Here is an 18,217-nt window from a genome sequence, read left to right on the forward strand (position 1 = left end):
AGCGGCGGCCATCAGTAGTTGCCTCAGAGCCCGCGGGTTGAAGAAATCGTACGCATCGAGCGAGTGACAAGCGCCGCGTCTCACCAAACAAAGAAAAGCAAAAGCAGAGCCCACAAAAAAAAAACAAGAAAAACAAATTAAAAACCAACCGAAAAACACATTTAATCTGCTACACTGACACATAAACAGAGCAAGTCAAACGAAGATTTTGTAGTTCCCAAAAAAAGAAACCAAAACGAAACAAAATGCTGCCACGAATCGCAGGCAAATGAGCCCGCTAGCCAACGGCTCCCATCTGCGGCTGCTGCAGAGCAGCGAGTCCGAGCCCGGTCCCGCATCCGCATTCGCCTCCGCATCCGCATTCGCCTCCGCATCCGCATCCGCCTCCGTATTCGCATCCTCATCCGCGTGCCCCTGTGTGTGTGCCAGTGTTCAGTCGAAGCGGACCGCCAGCAATTGCAGTGTAAGGCGTCCGCCAATCGCATTCCAGTAAACTAATCTGAAATTGAGTTTCGTCTCCGGTTCCGCCGCGCGTCGCTCAATCCGTTGGCCAAGTCGGTCGGTTGGTCCTGTTCCGGTTTTCACAAGTCGGTCGGTCGGTGGCCCGCTTAGACATTTAGTGCTGCTCACAAAATAATACCATCAGCAGCAGCGGCCCTGTAATGTAAGTTACATCGCCCATTCCCCAATAAATTCGCTCCCTTTTCAACCTGCGGTCCCTATATGTGCTATACGATTTCCACTTAACTGTTGCTCCAACTGCGGCTACGTTCAACGCCCCAGCCAGGCAGACAGGCAAAAAGACAGACAGACAGACAGACAGGCAGACCGACATACAAACAGACAGACAGGCAAACATGCGGACGGACGGACAGGGGCATCGGAAATGTGTGTCAGTGTGCGAGCTCACTGTACTTGAGTATTGAGGCGAAGGCAAGCGCCATGTTTATGCCAGGCCTATGTCGTGAAATGGTCGATAAATAGTATTTAAAATTGTTTTTTGAGTTAGATGATTTCACTTTGATAAAAAATCAATACTCGTTAACTATTTGGAATCTTATTAAATTTGTTAATAAATATTGTTCATGTAAAGTGATATTTATAACAAAACAATTTTTAAAGCGATTACGTTAATCATAAAGACTACTTGTAAGCAAAATTCCAAAAAAATTTTTCTTTTTGCATTATAAAATTCGTTTTTTATTCTAAAATCAAATACAGCAATGCAAATTCAAATAGTTAATCTTTGGAAATAAAGACAGTGCTTATATTTTGCTTTTTAAAGTAATTGTTTTCATTATCTAGACTGCAATCTCAAAGTATTGTGGCTCCCCGCTATCTAGTAATTATTTTCATGCTAATTTAATCACAATTCAGTGAGTCGTGTAAACAAATGTTGACTTCGCTGGGCTCACATGTCTAGGCAGCCTTTGTGTTGATTTTCTCGTTTTATTATTACCTCAAACGTTTTTCTCGTTTGCTCTAATGAAAACGCCCCGACCTGTTATCCCAGTTTCTTCAGCCGCCTCTTTCAGCCGCTCCCCCCATTCCACTCACTCCATACTCACCTCCTACCAGCAAGGTGGCACATTACCCATACGCCAGGTACACCAGCCAGTCAGTCAGACAGTCTCCTTCGGTTGGCTTTCCCTGCCTTTCGGTTTTCGTTTTCGTTTTCGTTTTTCGCTTTTGGTTTCGTTTTTGTTTTTGTTTTCGTTGTTATTGTTTTTAACGCAAATTCCCACTTGCTTAGTTGCCTGTTCTGGCTTGTTTTTGTATGCACGCTGTTGCCATTGTCTTTTTCCTGACACACAAATGTAGCTATATATAAAGATGCCATATATTTATATATGTATACGTGGCCATCCCCCTTTGTGCGTCGTCAGAGCCATCGTCTTGTTGTTGCGCAAATATTTGCCTTTTTTGAAGTTGATTTTTGGTCTCCGTCTGAGCGCCTTTTGTTGCCAGCTCAAGTTTCCGCCCCCAAATCGCCCCACACCCCGCCAATATGCTGATGAATCGGTGCTAAATTGAATATCGAGTGTTTATTTATATTGGCCGGCAAGTGTCACGCCCGCCACCCCGCGTCCAGCGGCCAGAGCTCAGCAAATAATTTGAAATTGATGTATTATCTCGGAGGGAACGTGACACAATTGTCTCAGTCACTGACCCGGTCTTTCTTTTTGTGCTGCTGCACACTTAAGTAGTTTGTGCAGCACAAACAAAATTAAGCAAGTTGCAAGTTGCTGGGACAAAAGTTGCCGTCACAATTGTTATTTCAGCGCTGCGCAACCCGAGGAAAATCGAGCAAACACTTTGTAAAATAAACGAAGTCCTTGACGCAAAAAGAGGGAAGTAAATATTTCTTAGCTACATACACTTATTAAAGCCGCCGTTGTCCGATCAATATACAAATAAATCCACGCCAAGGGGCCACTAGAGAATTGGGCAAAAATAAAAATAAAACACTATAAAACCCAAAAACTTTGTGCACTGCAGACTATCGTTATTTATAACTAAGAAATCTTTCAGAGTGTGCAATTCCATTGCGGTTGCAGTCGCCATGAAATTGCTTTGTCGCTCAGCACCGGAATTTATAGCATTCTTTCCGGAGACAGAACTCAATTTTCAGTTTCCCCCGCCTAGCTAAATATTTAAGCCAGCTCATTAGTCGGTATCCCCGGGGAGCAGAGCTTGGCCGGAACGTGCTGCTGCATTCAATCTGGGCTTTAAGCGTCAACTCGAGCTCGGCTCTCGAACTCGAGTACATTATGCGCCGTACTATCTTTCTGGGAGAAATCTGGGGAATCGGTACGGGCATTGTGGCTGGCGATGCACTTAGCCGACCCGCAGTGCCTAAAAAGAGGGGACTCCTTTCCCATTTTTTCTGCCAACAGCCCGCATTGCCGACTGCCCGCTTACTGTTCCCAGTCCGCCGCTCCTTTATGCTCCACTCACACACAAAGAGCCGCAGATTGAGGCACCCAGATGCCCAGATACATGTACTCCGATGTCGCTGTAGTTGTGCTTGCTGATGGACATTTGCTGGCAGCTCTTGTGCCGTCCCTTTATGCGCCACAAATGAAAATGCAGACAGACAACGGGCGCCAGCCGACGACAGCGGCAGCAGCAACAGCAACAGCAGCAACAGCAACAACAGCCACATCAGCAACATCGGCAGCAACGACAGCAACGTCTGACGATGACGTCGCATTTCTGGAGACAATGAAACAAACTGAACCCGGCACAGATCCCAGCCGAGTTCGTTGACAACTGTGTCTGTCCCCTGTCCTCTTTCCATCTCGGTTTCTATTTATTTAACATGCATTTGAATTATGAGCCAACTGAAAGGAATACAAAACCAAACACAAAAAATAGCAAAGCAACTTTGGCTTTAATTCATAATTATTTTTATGTCAGCGAACTCATTAAGCGTTGCAAGCTTTTCATTCCATTTTCAAATCACCCACTCCCCCACTCCCGTCCACCCACCCAAGTGGGGTTTCCGCATTTTTTTTTCCCCATTTTCCTCCTGCACTTTATCCTGGCTTTGTCATTTGCATTTCACATTTGGACTCCTTTTAGCATTTCAAATGTTCCCACAGCACAGTTCGTTCGTTAAAATGGCCCAACATTTTCTGCTCTGTTGTGCATTGTGTGACTTTTAATTGCAGTCCTCAATTACTGAATGGAAAGTAATAATAAATTGGACGCCGCTTGAACTTTGTTCATTTACTTTAACTGCCAATGCAACGGAAACTCTCCTTTAAATTTGCTTAAATTGGAATTGCCAAACTATACTCAATCGAGTTTCTTTCGAAATTTAACCAGCTGAGCATTATTGCATTTTAACAACTGCAAAAAAATATTTAATTTTCCCCTGGCAATTTGTCAACTGGGTGTGGCCCCTCGAAAACCCAGACCAGCCGATATCCAGATACACACTCTGCCGGGCACAAATACATACAAAAGTCGGTACATATAGTACATATATAAATTATCATTGCCAGCCAAAACTCAAATACGATAAATTGCCAGGCAACGGCAGCCGAAGCACCAGCAGCAGAGAAAAAAATCTATAATTTACACAAAATTCCTTTCCGCATGCGAACGCTTTTCCAATACAAATTGTTCCCATCCCGCTTTTACATCGTTTATAACATATTCATATTGATGCCGCCAGATATGGCAATAATCGCATTGGGCTCATAGAATTGGCGACCTAAGCCAACTCTAGATAGGAAGTATGCCAAATGAGCAGCGACAACTTGGCAACTGTTTTTGGTTAATTCCGTTTATAGATTGCACTTTGGCTGCCAGCTTCCGTTGCAAGGCTAATTGATAGTATAATTTCCATTAATTTTTGGCCATGATTGCATAGTATTGCTGCCAGGTCAACATTGTATTTTGTTATAATAACTAACAAGTTGTTATCTGCATTTTTTATTGAGTGTTTATGTTTGGAAAGGTTCTTAAAATTATGAAATCATGTTTATTCCTTTCTTTTTTATAATTCCAATAACTATATAATACATATTTTAAAAAACCATACAAGCGTTTTAAAATTATAACTTGTTCTCTCATTAGTTAATATATTTTTTCTCGCTGATTTTGTTTAAGAAAAAAGTCAAAATTTGTTTTCTTAACAATTGACCATTTTAATTAATTTTTGTTTCCCACATTTTGTGCCCAATTTTGCAGCTCCACCAACATTCATCCCTGCTAACTGGAATTGCTTCAAACCATCACCATCAACACGAACAACAACCACAACAAAGTGCTGCCAGCAACAAAAACGTAATCAGGAATTTAAGCAAAACCAAAAAGAAACACACGAAACAGGAGGGAACCCAAAAACATGTTTATGGAATTGTCATCGTTAGCGAGCAACTGACGCAACAGCTCAAGGTATGTGGCAACAGCAACATCTGCAGCATCAGCAGCATCAGCAGCAGCAACACTGAGTGGCAGCAGCGACTTTCAGCCAGCAGCAGCAACTAGCGAAGCGGGAGCAGCCAACCTCCGTAGGTAGGTGGTGTGCTGCTATAAAGCAGCACCATTGCTGCCATTAAAATAGACGCCGCGGCGCAACAGCAACGCTGCCGTCGTCACAATCAACGCCAGCGACAACACCATCCGCACCACCGCCATCGCAGACGACGACGGCGCAGCAGCAACAGCAACAGCAGCGGCAACAGCAGCACCGACAACTGCAACACCAGCAACAGCAGCAGCAGCAACAACAACTGCAGCAGCGGCCTGTTGGGCGCAGTGGGTGTGGCCATCAGCTGCCCATTGCTCGCCACACAGCAACTAATCGACGAACCGGGCAGCAACAACAACACTGGCGACGACGACGGCGGCGCAGCAGCAGCAACAACAACGCAGCAGCAACACTGCAACCAGCAACATCAGCCAAGTGGTCGACGGCGACGCTACGACGGCCTGTCATCTGTAGGCAATGCAACGCGCTGTGCAGCAACGGTGAGTGCACAGAAAACAATTTTTTTTGTTTTTAAAATGAGTTCGAGAACTCTATTTCAATTTAAAAGAAAAAAGATCACTAGAAAGTATTAGGGCTTTAAAGTTCGTTTAATGATTCAAAATTTTTTAAGACTAACTTTAAAAGCACCAAAAATCTATTTAATTTTTTATTTTACTTTGTAATGTGAAAGTCAGAAAGAGTCTTTAAACTTTATGTGTGTGCCTGAAAAATGCCGCCATAATTGTCAATAATTTGTTGGGGAAGTTGGCCCCGCTAGGAACTGGAAAGATAGCCTCCGACGCGAAACTCAATTATCGCATCTTTACAAGTTACTTCCGAGAATTTCCCACGACCATTACGTGATCTCGTGTCAATCTCGCCAGCCAACCAGCCAGCCAGCCGGGGGCCAACAGAAAATGTGAAAATCTGTGCCTTGGCACAGGGACTCGGTCCTTCGCCTGCCCATTAGCTGTCAGGTTAATGCACCCAAAATGTTAATAAAACACAAACACACACAAACACAAACAGAGCGGCGCACATATGAATTTATGATAAGCACACGCAGGGGGCACTGAAGTGAAGAGGGGAATGGAGGGGTGGGGACGGGAGACAGGCACTTTAAAGTTGCGACAGCATGACGTGGGCAAACTTTCAGTGAGAGTTGTGCTAATGAATTCCCCAGCACACGTCGTCTCTATCTGTATCTGTGCCCGTGCTCCGAATCTGATTCTGAATTCGTATCTGTATCTGTATCTCGGCCTGTTCCCGTGCCTGTGCCAGCGACAGTCGTATAATTTCTAATGCGATGCTTTTATGATCGCCCCACACAAACACTGTAGAAAAAACACCCACGGGTGCTGCCACGCACGTGTCCCAGCCTACCGCTAGGATATACTATATCCCGGTGTCTGTGTGTGTGTTTGTGTGGAAATTAAAATGCATAAAAGGATAACAGCAGTGTTGCTGCTGCTGCTGACAAACCACAGGCCCACATCGAAGCCGTCGGCTGACAGAAACATTGTCGTTGAAAGCAAATTTTTCCAGAGACTGCATCGACAAAAAAAAAATGCTAGAAAAATAGGGAGAACAAAACGAAAACGAAAGCGAAAGCCCCTGACAAATTGTACTGCAGGGAAAATTGTGATTTTCGCGCTCATCAACGACCGAGCAGTGGCAACAATGGCCCAAAGTGCACGTGTTGCTGCGGTGCTGCGAAACGTCTGGTTTAATTTTAGCACCGGGTCCGGGTCCCTGAGCTAAGCCGAACGGCGAAAAACAGCGAAATGCAAACGATGCCTACACCTTGACACTACAAAACGGGGCGTATACGTAATACACATTGCATACTATTAGGCGCTCATAAAAAATGTAACGTTGTCGCATAAAAATAGATCAGTTCCCCCCCCGCTTTCGTAGAGTAAAGACGTGTGCTCGCAATTGGCAAAAAACCTCACGCAAGTGATAAACATTTTCGTTGCCTGTGTGCTTATCTTGTACACAAGATCTATTTTTAGTCACTGCTAGTGCGGTGACGGTTTCTTATCGCGAATCTTGCCAAAAATTAACAAGTGTTAAGCTGTGCTTTGTTTTGCCCCTCGCCCTGCGCACCTGCGCAAGCGAGAGGTTGTCACCAACTTACCTTACAGTCTTCTTAACGTGTGAAGTGAATATCAATTGCATTATACGACATATGAAAGTATAAAGTCAGTTGTTATAATGGAGAAATCATCTGCTCAATCGCGACCTAGAAATGGGTGTGATAAGTTCGAGGAGATGAGAAAAGTAGCTGGTGCAGACCCTGAAGTAATACGCTCCCAGCTCCGTGCCAAAAGTGCTGACTTATCTGCCTTCCTCGCAAGTATGCCTACACAATCAACGATCACCAAATCGATGGTGACAATTAGCAGCAATACCACTACTAGTGTAACCTGCACAATTACCAATGTCCAAGCTAGCGTGGTCTGTACTCCTACATACACCGAAGCTGCGATCGTAGCGTCTAGCATGTACCCAACTATGTCTACTGACAGCAATTTGACAAAATGCCTCTTCCAAGCACAAGATCGTAATGTCCACAGGAAACGCAAAGGTGTGACTCAGTCCCCTTTATCTATCCTCACTCCCCCTCCGAACCGCAAAACTAAGCGGCAGATCACTGTGCCTCCTAATGAGGCGGCCTCTACATCCACTGCCGCGCGTTTGGGGGACAATCGCTATGAGATTTTGGCTGATGAAGCGGAGACTATGGACCAAGACCTGTCGGATGCCGACTCTGACAATGATGACCCGACTGCCCCCCATGTAGTTGGACAACCCGCTAAATCAAACAAGCCGCCAGCTATATGCGTACCGAGCGTAAGCGATCCGCTTTCCTTGGAACAGGCCCTTAATCAGAGCATTGGTTCCTCTAATTATAATATACGTACCTCTAGGTTTGGTGTTTCCAGAATCTATACAACAAACTCCGACGCTTTCCGTGCAGCTGTTAAAACTCTAACAACGCTGAACTGTCAATTCTGGCATCACCAACTTAAGGAAGATAAACCCTACAGAGTAGTGCTTAAAGGCATCCATGCTAATGTTCCCAAATCACAGATTGAACAATCATTTAGTGACCACGGCTTTGAGGTGCTAAATATATACTGCCCCAAAAAGACAGACTGGAAGAACATACAGGTCAATGAGGAAGACAATGAATATACAATAAACTACAAAACTAGACAAAATTTATTCTATATCAACCTAAAACAATGTCCGAACGTTGCAGAGGCCCTAAAAATAACTCAACTTGGCAGATACAGAGTCACTGTTGAACGTGCCTCCCGTAGAAAAGACCTATTACAATGTCAAAGATGCCAAATTTTTGGGCACTCTAAGAACTACTGTCTCCAGGCCCCTATTTGTGGTAAATGTAGTGGTCCTCATATGACCGGCTCAGCACACTGCACAAGCGACATATATTTGTGCGTAAACTGTGGAGGTGATCATGCCTCTACAGACAAAGTCTGCCCTGTCAGAGCTGAAAAATATAAGAAACTAAAGCCGAGGCCTAGGCTCCCGATGACTTATAGTCCTGTCACAAACAACCCCACTCAGCGCTCCAGTCGTGGATACATATCAGGTGAGGCATTAAGGACCAACATTTCCTATGCTGACATTGTCCGACCCAACATTGTCCAAACAAGAACTAATAAATCTCTGCAGAGTGACGCATGCTCACCCTCTGACTCTAGCCTCAACAACAAATTCGCTGCGCTAGAAAGCTCCATACGTGCCATCAACTCCAGAATGGACCAACTATTTAAGCTTATACAGGAAACTGTAGAGGCGAACAAAGCTTTCAGAGAACTGGTCCAAGTTCTTATTTCACGAATGCCGAAATGACTCAACCAATCTTAAAAATCGGATTGTGGAACGCTCGGGGATTAATTAGAGGTTCTGAAGAGCTTCGATTATTCCTCAATGCTCATAATATAGATATAATGCTTGCCACAGAAACACTCATGCGCGATGGTCAGCGCATCTACCTGCCAGGTTATCTGACTTATCACGCCCTCCACCCCAGTGGTAACTGTAGGGGAGGCTCTGCAGTCATTATAAGATCTTCCTTAAGTCATAGCCCCCTGCCACCTACCTCTAGTAATGACAGGCAGATAGCTAGAGCTCAGCTGCAAACATCGGAGGGGACTGTCACAATAGCTGCTGTATATCTGCCTCCAAGGGAAAGTTGGACAAAAACCGAATTTGAATCCATGTTTTCTGCTTTAGGCAACAAATTTATTGCTGGAGGTGATTATAATGCCAAACACGTATGGTGGGGTAATTCAAGAGGCTGCCCTAGGGGCAATCTGATGCAAGAAGTCATTGTGAATGGGCAATACCAAGTTCTGGCTACGGGCGAACCCACTTTCTACTCCTACAATCCCCTAATAGCACCGTCAGCACTAGACTTCTTTGTTACTAATGGGTTCACAATGGGCAGGCTAAATGTGCGAACACTTCACGAACTGTCGTCGGACCACGTCCCGGTTTTGGCTGAACTGCATACCACGCCGTTGAGAAAACCACAACGATCACGATTACTTGCCCACGGTGCCAACATAAACGTCTTCAAAGCCCACCTTGAACAGCTGAGCGAGGTTAATATACAAATGCTAGAGGAGGGGGATATTGATAGTGCCATCAGCCTTTTCATGAGTAAAATAAACCAGGCTGCTGAGCTTGCTGCACCCAGAAACCGGCATGACACATACGCTCCTAGACCACTCCAGTTACCACCCAGAATTGCGGCCTTGCTTAGTCTGAAACGTAGAGTAAGAAGGGAATACGCAAGAACAGGAGATTATCGTATCCAACAGATACACAGTAGGCTGGCCAACTGTCTACATAAGGCCCTTGCCAGAAGAAAGCAGGACCAAATAGACAACTTTCTTGAAAACTTGGGGACAGACGCCAGTACAAATTACTCATTGTGGCGAATCACGAAAAGGTACAAAGCTCAGCCCACCCCAAAATCAGCTATAAGAAATACTACAGGTGGCTGGTGTCGCACTAGCCAGGAGAAAGCTGAAGTGTTCGCTAAAAACCTTGAGCAGCGTTTTCGGCCTTACGATTATGCAACGGAAAGGCAATGTCAACAAGTTGAAGAGTACTTGGAATCTCCATTTCAAATGAGCCTGCCTGTTAGTCCTGTAACGCTGTCAGAAGTAAAGGTCCTAGTATCTAAAATGTCGCCAAAAAAAACTCCTGGAGAAGATCTTCTTGACAACAGAACCATTCGACTTCTACCAGATAAAGCCTTGCAGTTCCTTGTGCTGATATACAACAGTATATTAAATATTGGATATTTTCCGAAAGTCTGGAAATCGGCGAGTATAATAATGATACTCAAACCTGGAAAACTGCCGACAAATGTGGACTCGTACAGGCCCATCAGTCTACTTCCTTCACTGGGGAAAATTATGGAAAGGCTTATCCTAAACAGGCTACTAACTTTCGAAAATGTCACCAGAGCGATCCCGAAATTCCAGTTCGGTTTCCGCCTACAGCACGGCACTCCTGAGCAACTGCATAGAGTAGTCAACTTTACGCTAGAAGCCATGGAAAATAAAGAATACGCTGTGGCTGCCTTCCTTGATATTCAACAGGCTTTTGACAGGGTCTGGCACCCTGGGCTTCTGTACAAAGCGAAGAGTCTGTTCACGCCTCAACTGTTCCAGCTTGTAAAAAGTTTCCTTGAAGAACGCACATTCCACGTCTCTGACGATGGGTACAAATCGACCGTCAAACGTATTTCTGCTGGAGTCCCACAAGGTAGCGTACTTGGCCCGACCCTGTATTCCATTTTCGCTTCGGACATGCCGACTCACACACCAATCACGGAAGTTGAAGAAAAGGATGTGCTAATAGCTACCTACGCTGATGATACTGCTGTACTCACAAAAAGTAAAAGTATCTTAGCAGCCACATTTGCACTACAAGAATACCTGGATGCATTTCAACTATGGGCTGAGAACTGGAATGTGCGAATCAACGCTGACAAATGCGCCAATGTGACGTTCACAAACCGCCGAGAAACTTGTCCAGGTGTCAGTCTGAATGGAAGTCCAATCAGGCACCATCAGGCGTATAAATACCTAGGTATCACCCTAGACAAGAAACTTACCTTCAAGAGGCATATCACGGCTATACAGCACTCCTTCAGGAGCAAGGTTGCTCGTATGTCATGGCTACTTGCTCCACGCAACAGGTTATCCCTGGGCTGCAAGGTCATGATTTACAAGGCCATACTAGCGCCCAGTCTCTTCTACGGTCTTCAAGTTTATGGCATTGCGGCGAAAACTAATCTTAACAAGATCCGAATCTTACAGTCTAAAACTTTGAGGAGGATCTCTGGGGCTCCTTGGTATATGCGAACCAGCGACATAGAACGCGACCTCAAGGTGCCCAAAATCGGCGACAAACTGCAGTCCATTTCAAAGAAGTACATGGAACGACTCAATGCGCATCCTAACAGCCTAGCCAGGAAACTTGGAACTGCGGCCTTTAATAACGCTGACCCTCAGACAACCGTTAGAAGAAGACTGAAGCGGCACCACCCTCAAGACCTCCCTGACCGGGTTCTGATATAATATGTATTAACTTGAAAAACAAAATTAACAATATTTCTACCTAAAATGTAACCTTAAATTACTAGTCTTAAGAAAAACACACAGACAATTGTATTTGAATTAATTAATAGACTGATTAGATTAAGCTGCCACTTGGGTAGCAGTGTGCTAATCGAATAATAAAAATATACATATAAAAAAAAAAAAAAAAAAAAAAAAAAAAAAAAAATAAAAATAGATGCCGTACCCTCGGTGCCGTTGCTGCGGCTTAACGAAGAATAAACCATGCATAATGCCCCCAATGTTGTCGTCGCCATCATCAGCATTTGAGTTATAAATTTTTATATGATTTGAGCTTGACTTGCACCATAATTACGTTGGTGTGTGCGTGTGTGTCTGCTTATGTATCATAATAAAATGTTGAACATTTTATGGGCACCCTTCAAGCTTTTTGTAGTTAGATGCGCGGGACAACTTCAAGCCTATGAATCATGCAGGGAAAAATATATAAAATAATAACCATTTATAACATTTCAATTTAATACCAAATTCATATACCATACAAATCATAATTTAGAGGTGCACCTACATCAAATAGATTTTTAATGTGTCAAAAATTGTATTTCCTTCTTAATTTGCATACATATACTTAACTTCTCTATTGTTTTTTTTATAAGAAAAACATTGTCTATTTTGTATAGATAAGATGAGAACAGTGCTTTTAAATGGTGTCAGTCCTATGTCAAAAAAGGAGGTTTAAATATGAAAAAAACCAGGCATTGACTATCAATTTGGTTTTTCTGTGTACACCTTTTTAGCCAACGTGTCTTCTTCTGTGATTGCGACAGGTTTGGGCCAGGGGCCAAGGAAGCTGCGATTATTATTGGCAATCATGTGGAGTGCCATCTTGCCTTTGGCTAGTTCGATCTCTGATTGCAGTCGGTGTGCCGGGAAAGAGTCGAGAAATTGCTTCGATGGGTAGCTTTCTGGCCAAAGGCACAGCACATATACGTCAGTATGTGGCAACCCGCTCCATAACCTAAATGGAAATAAAATCATTCCGGCGGCGGGGCATCACAGGAAGTCGTCCCGTCGTTGATAGAGAGTTGCCAGCGATAAAAAGCTATGATTTTGGGTTAAATATTTTCACGTTCGCTTCACTTGCCTGTCATCAGTAGTCACTCCCGAATTGCTTTGCGAACAGCCAGCCAAAATCCAATCTAGGCTCCAGCCATCCTCCCCATTCTGCCTGTTATGCAATGTACTCGCCACTCTCGTAACTCGTAATTCATAAGCCAGCAGCAGCATGTAATATGCTTTCGATAACATTTTGCTCGTGTGACAAATTTTTGTCGCAACCAAAGGAAAAAAAAATTAGGAAAAGCGGCAGGGAAACAGGAAAAGTTGGCCAGGAAGGGCCGGCCAAAAGGACAAAGTGTTAAATGTTGACATGTCATGACATTCCAAAGAGCAGCGGCCAAGCAGATGGGCCTTAGCCTTGGACAAGGGCTAACGAACGCAGGAAGCAGCCTGGCCAGAAGACGATGGTCCTGATAGTCCTGGTCAACAGACAGAGAGGCAAAGTCGCTCGATGGAGCGGCTTACGTGCTGACAGCTGACAGGCAAACCAATGAACTACGATATGGCATGGCCGCCATTTTCCCCGCTCCTTTTACCCGCTCCTTTTCCCTTTTTCCTTCAAAGCCTGTTCTTGTGCTTGCGCTTGTGTTTGTGCGGAACATCAACTAATATTGTCAACGCAACATTCGACTTGTTATCCCTTCCGCTCGCCTGGCTTCCTCTTCTTAATTTCGTTTTGAACTCCTCGTCGGCCATTTTGTCTGCCCTCTCTTTCTCCGTCTCCGTCTCCGTCTCTGTATCTGTATCTGTCTCTGTCTTTGTCGCTAGCTGTCTCTGTCAGTTATTTGCAGAAATTTATTGAAATTGTTTGTCAAATTCCGTTTACTTGTTTTTCGCATTTTGCCAAAAATTTTCTTTTTTTTGCCAGCACCAAATGATGACAAGGACAACCAGACTTCCGTCGATGTCGTCTTGCGCCATTTTCCTTCAACTCCCCACTCCCCATCCTATAAATCACTTTTTTTTTTTGTGTGTGCTTGGCAGTTAATCTAAGAACTCGAACTTGCTTGGCGCTGGGCTATACGGCTGCTTGGTGGCATATCAACTATAAGTTGCTCCTTACTGTGTGACCCCCCACCACTCCCTTTCAGCAACTTTTTTGTATAAGTTGGTGCTACAAAATGTTGCGCCATTTCCCATATGCAGGCTGCTCGCCGCGCCCTCTCTGTTTGTTTTTACATGCAATTCTCGCATATAGACGCTTACTTTTTTGGGGACGTCCCTTTTCTCTTCATTTTAAGGACGAAATAAATAGGGCACAAGCATATACATTGTACATATATATAAATATATTCAAAAAGCGATCCAAGATTTTATTGATGTTCCTTGAATTTGAATGACATTGTAAAATTATACGCAAATGTATGCAGCCACCAAAAAAAAAAAGACAAGTACTCCAAGCTCCATTGCTCTGCATGAAAGGAAAACTAAAAAAAGATATGATGAAAAAGGGACGGAAGAGGAACCAAATTTTGTGTTCTAAAAAGTTTTATGGGCATATCTATTACTACTTCTGTGTTATGTATGTCATATTGGGCAACTGTCTTACACAAACACTTACGAATGGGTACGCACTCATATACCGAGCGTATGTCTGTGAATAAACCATAATCAAATTGGCTTGCAAGTGGATGTTTGTGGTTGGGTTTTAAGCCCACTGGCTCCATATGTCTTATGTAAATAGAGCCATGAAAATATAAATTGTTCGAGTCATTTTGGCGAGTGCAAAAAATATTCACATCATGCTATGACTTCATATAAAAAATGAAATTATATTGAAATTCTATATGGGATAGCAGAGTAATATATTGAAAGTTTAAAGTATTTTGTGCGGTGATACATAAATATAAATAATATATTTTGAAAATGTAAACTGTTTGAGTCATTTTGGCGAGTGAAAAAAGTATTCACATCATGCTATGGCTTCATATAATAAACAGTGATTTCATTTAAAAAATGAATTTTGAAAATCTAAATGGGATAGCAAAGGAAAATATTTAAAGTTTAAAGTATTTTGTGCGGCGACCAATATTATTTGAAAGAGGATTGTTTTGAAATTTATAAATAAAAGATTTTGAAGCTTAATATTTCTGGCACTTTATGAAATTGATTTTTTAACCGAGAAAATACTGTTATTCGACATAAAACAACATGTAAACATATCATTTTCATCGAAATCACTTATTTACTCTGTGTCAACTACTATGCCTCCTATTTGTTCTTAAATTGTATTTGCTGAGCATTTTCATCTTCTGAAAGCATATGCCACTTTACAGATTTTCTCTTCACCATCTTGCTAGTGCAGGCAAAGTCCCAGAATTAGTGCTTGTGTTGGTGTCCTGTTTTTTCAACCCTTTAAGCCCAATCTCAGGAATCTCTTGCGCGCTAAGCAAGTCGTAGAGGGAGGAACGAAAATTGCACGATAACACGGTAGCGAGCACACTCATCTAAATATAGGCTATGGCATAATAGGCTCAAGACGCTTTCATTCAACACTTTTTAGGCAGCAGCATGAAATGGCGCCAGCATGAAAGCCATTCACACACACACACAGAAAAAATGGAACTGAATGAATGGGCCAAAGGATCCGAGGAGCAGGCCAAAGAGGAGTAATCGGCACACGCACGAAAGACAAAGGCCAAGAGCGCAAGAAAAAAGAAAAAATGAAATAAAAATGAAACGAACCCCTTTCAAATTTCCATCGGATTTTCTTTGTTTTTCCGGACGCTTTCTACTCCCGCTGCCGGACAAAAGGTATCTGCGAGTATTCATTTAGACGAATATTCCGGGCAGGTGGGCGAAGCGAAGAATGCGAAAGCCCAGAAATCCCCGAAACAAGTGAAAAAGTATTGTGTGCCAAAAATAAAAATGTCAATTTGCCAAATGTCGGCGAACGGAAGTTTATGCGCCCTGCTCTCGGGTGCAGGTTCAGGTGGCAACAGGACACAGAACGGAAAAAAAAACCCAACTTCAAAGCCGGAGTGCAGAGCGGTGTCTGCGCTACCACAGCAACCACCACCAACAGTGCAAAGTAATTTCCGAAATATTGTACTCAGATACTCGCCCACTCACAATACACACACACATACCATACACACACACACACAGAGACGTAGAAAAGCCAACCCCCAAATCCGAAAAAGAAAACCACTTTAATTTCCTCGGGCTCCGGGTCGGAGTCCTCCGCATATACAAAATATATCTTTCGCACCAGTCACAGTCATTCGCATTCATGCGGGTTCTCCAAATGATTTCGCTCCGGATACTTTTTACTAAGAACCCCTTGGACTCCTGTCCTCATGATTCTCCCGCTTAAGCCTTTAGTTTAAAGTGTATTTAATTTAAATGACTTAAGGGGTAGCAAATTGCTTCCGAAAGGGTTTTCAGGCGGGATGTAACGTAATGAGTTGGGCTCGTTTTCGGGGGTGGCTGGTCCATCTCAAAAGGGAAAACTTTTCCGCTGAAGACCAACAAGTTCGGTGGTAAGAGCCTGGAAGCTGTCAAATTGTACGGCAGCCTGTAAATGAAAAACCGTATAAGGACCTTGCGAAAAGTTTCTCAACAACGGTTAAAGCCGTTCGCAGGACTTGCATTTGACGCATCGACTGGGCCGGAATGTCGGTTGGCCCAGAGGTAAATTTCATAAATAAAATGGCCAAAGAATGGCCAAAGAATGGCCAACCCTTAAAACTGAGCCATTTTCCCCTTTGGGGCTCGGACTCAATGGCCAATTTCGCTTTTGGGCTGGTCGAATTCGGTTCGTTGACTGGAAGCGGTGCAATTCGCGCGTGCAACGTAATAAACTGTCTTGACTGTTCGGGGAAAGCGAGGTGGAAAAGCTGGTTGGCTGCTGGGCAGGGTAAGCTGGAAAACCGCAGTCAGCATCACAGCTCCGTGCCCACGGGCGAGTCGAAATCTCTGGATCTCGGCCTGCCTGGCTGCGTTTAAAAACTTACTTCCTTCCGGTTTGTTAGGCGGCAGAAATTGCCGGTTGAGGGGAGAAAAAGTGGAAAGGGGGAAAGGGGAAAAGCTGGGAAACGGAAAATGCCAAATGCAGTGATACAAATGCGATTTTCTGGCAATGGCAAGGCGGAAGAGGTGTGTACCATACAAACACACACACTAGCACACTCCCAACTACACATACAAAGTGGCAGGCAGAGATTTAAGGCTTTGCCTGCTGACACTTTTTCAAGTTGATGGCGCCTGGTATACACACGCACACGTTACACTCTATTTGGCAGCGTACCCAACTCAAAATGCCGTGGCGGAAATTATTGAACGCACTCACACACATGCGCCGATGCCAATACACAGGGAAATGTGGAAAGGCGGGAAAAGCTGAAAAGAACTGAGAGGGAGAGGACGACTGCGCAGGAAAAAGCCACTGAAGCTCAGCTGAGCATTATAATGCGAAAAATATATTCATGCGATTACAATAAGAATCGAATAATGCCGCGTCCTTTTCCTCGCGAGTGTGTGGAGAGCTAACTCCTCTGCTTCGATTTCGGATCCATATTCAGCTTCCAGAACCAGACTCAATGGGTGTAAACCGCACAGGAAAGTGAGTCAGATATCAGACACTACCTCTACCTGGGGGCATAAAAATCAATGCAAGTTGAAACTCAATTGTAGAGATATGATGCTTCCCTTGATTTATGGTTATTTTCCACTTAATTGAACCGCAGATCATCGCTGTTTCGCCTCGGAACTTAAAGGTCCGCGCGATAGGCGCACTGTGATACCATAAATAACACAGCACACATAATAGCAAACGACTCTTGGCCCTTTGCCGTGCTTGCATTACGCATACGCTACGTTGAGAGGCGCAAGTGGCATCGATTTGCTGCCACATTTCGATTGCTGTTTTTTTCTCTTCAGCTTTTCTTTTTTTTTCGCAGACTGGCCATAACGAAATATTTATGCGCCGTCATTGGGGCATCATTTAAGTCGTTTGTGCAGGAATATTTGCTGCACTGAGGCAAAAATTAATTGCTACATTGCGGTGTAATATTTTTGTTTGCGAAGTTGTTAATAAAAATTTAGAAACATTTGTATATAAGATTGTTATTTTATATAAATTTATTTTATTATGAAAATAAAATGTTTGTACTGGCAAGTTTTAGTTGGAGACTTGCATTTTTCTCTGTGCAGTAATTCTCGTTTGCCAGCGAGTGCTACAAAAATCTCTGCCCATCTGTTTTGGGCTTAGGCCAGGCCTTAATTTGAATTTAATTGAAGCCCCCGCTCGAACGGGCGGATGTGAGCGGGCAGAATGGCATTGTAACTGGCACATCCAATTAATGGTGGCCGAAACTAGCGCCGAATGTGTGTCGAGTGCTCGCACAGAGACTGTTAAATAAAATATGGAGAGAATGGCTGCAGAGTCGGGAACTCTTGTGCTTGGCCCTTTTTTTCCCCTCGCTCGAGCTTGTTTGCCTGCCGCTTGTTCGGCTTTCGTTTACTTTTTCCTCGCTATTGC

The 18,217-nt window shown here is 43.8% G+C and overlaps 1 protein-coding gene across 1 annotated transcript in view; it reads left to right on the plus strand.

The window, feature by feature from the left end:
- The window catches only part of LOC108139146 (acetylcholine receptor subunit alpha-like 1), a 64,948-nt gene continuing 46,731 nt past the window's right edge, over positions 1-18,217 (plus strand). The window contains exons 1-2 of the mRNA XM_017261764.2: positions 1-664; positions 4,702-5,484. The gene's annotated coding sequence lies outside the window, so the exon portion shown is untranslated. The remainder of the gene's footprint in view (positions 665-4,701; positions 5,485-18,217) is intronic.

The sequence above is a fragment of the Drosophila elegans genome, unplaced genomic scaffold, assembly GCF_018152505.1.
Source record: "Drosophila elegans isolate 14027-0461.03 unplaced genomic scaffold, ASM1815250v1 contig_476, whole genome shotgun sequence".
Classification (NCBI taxonomy): Eukaryota; Metazoa; Arthropoda; class Insecta; order Diptera; family Drosophilidae; genus Drosophila; species Drosophila elegans.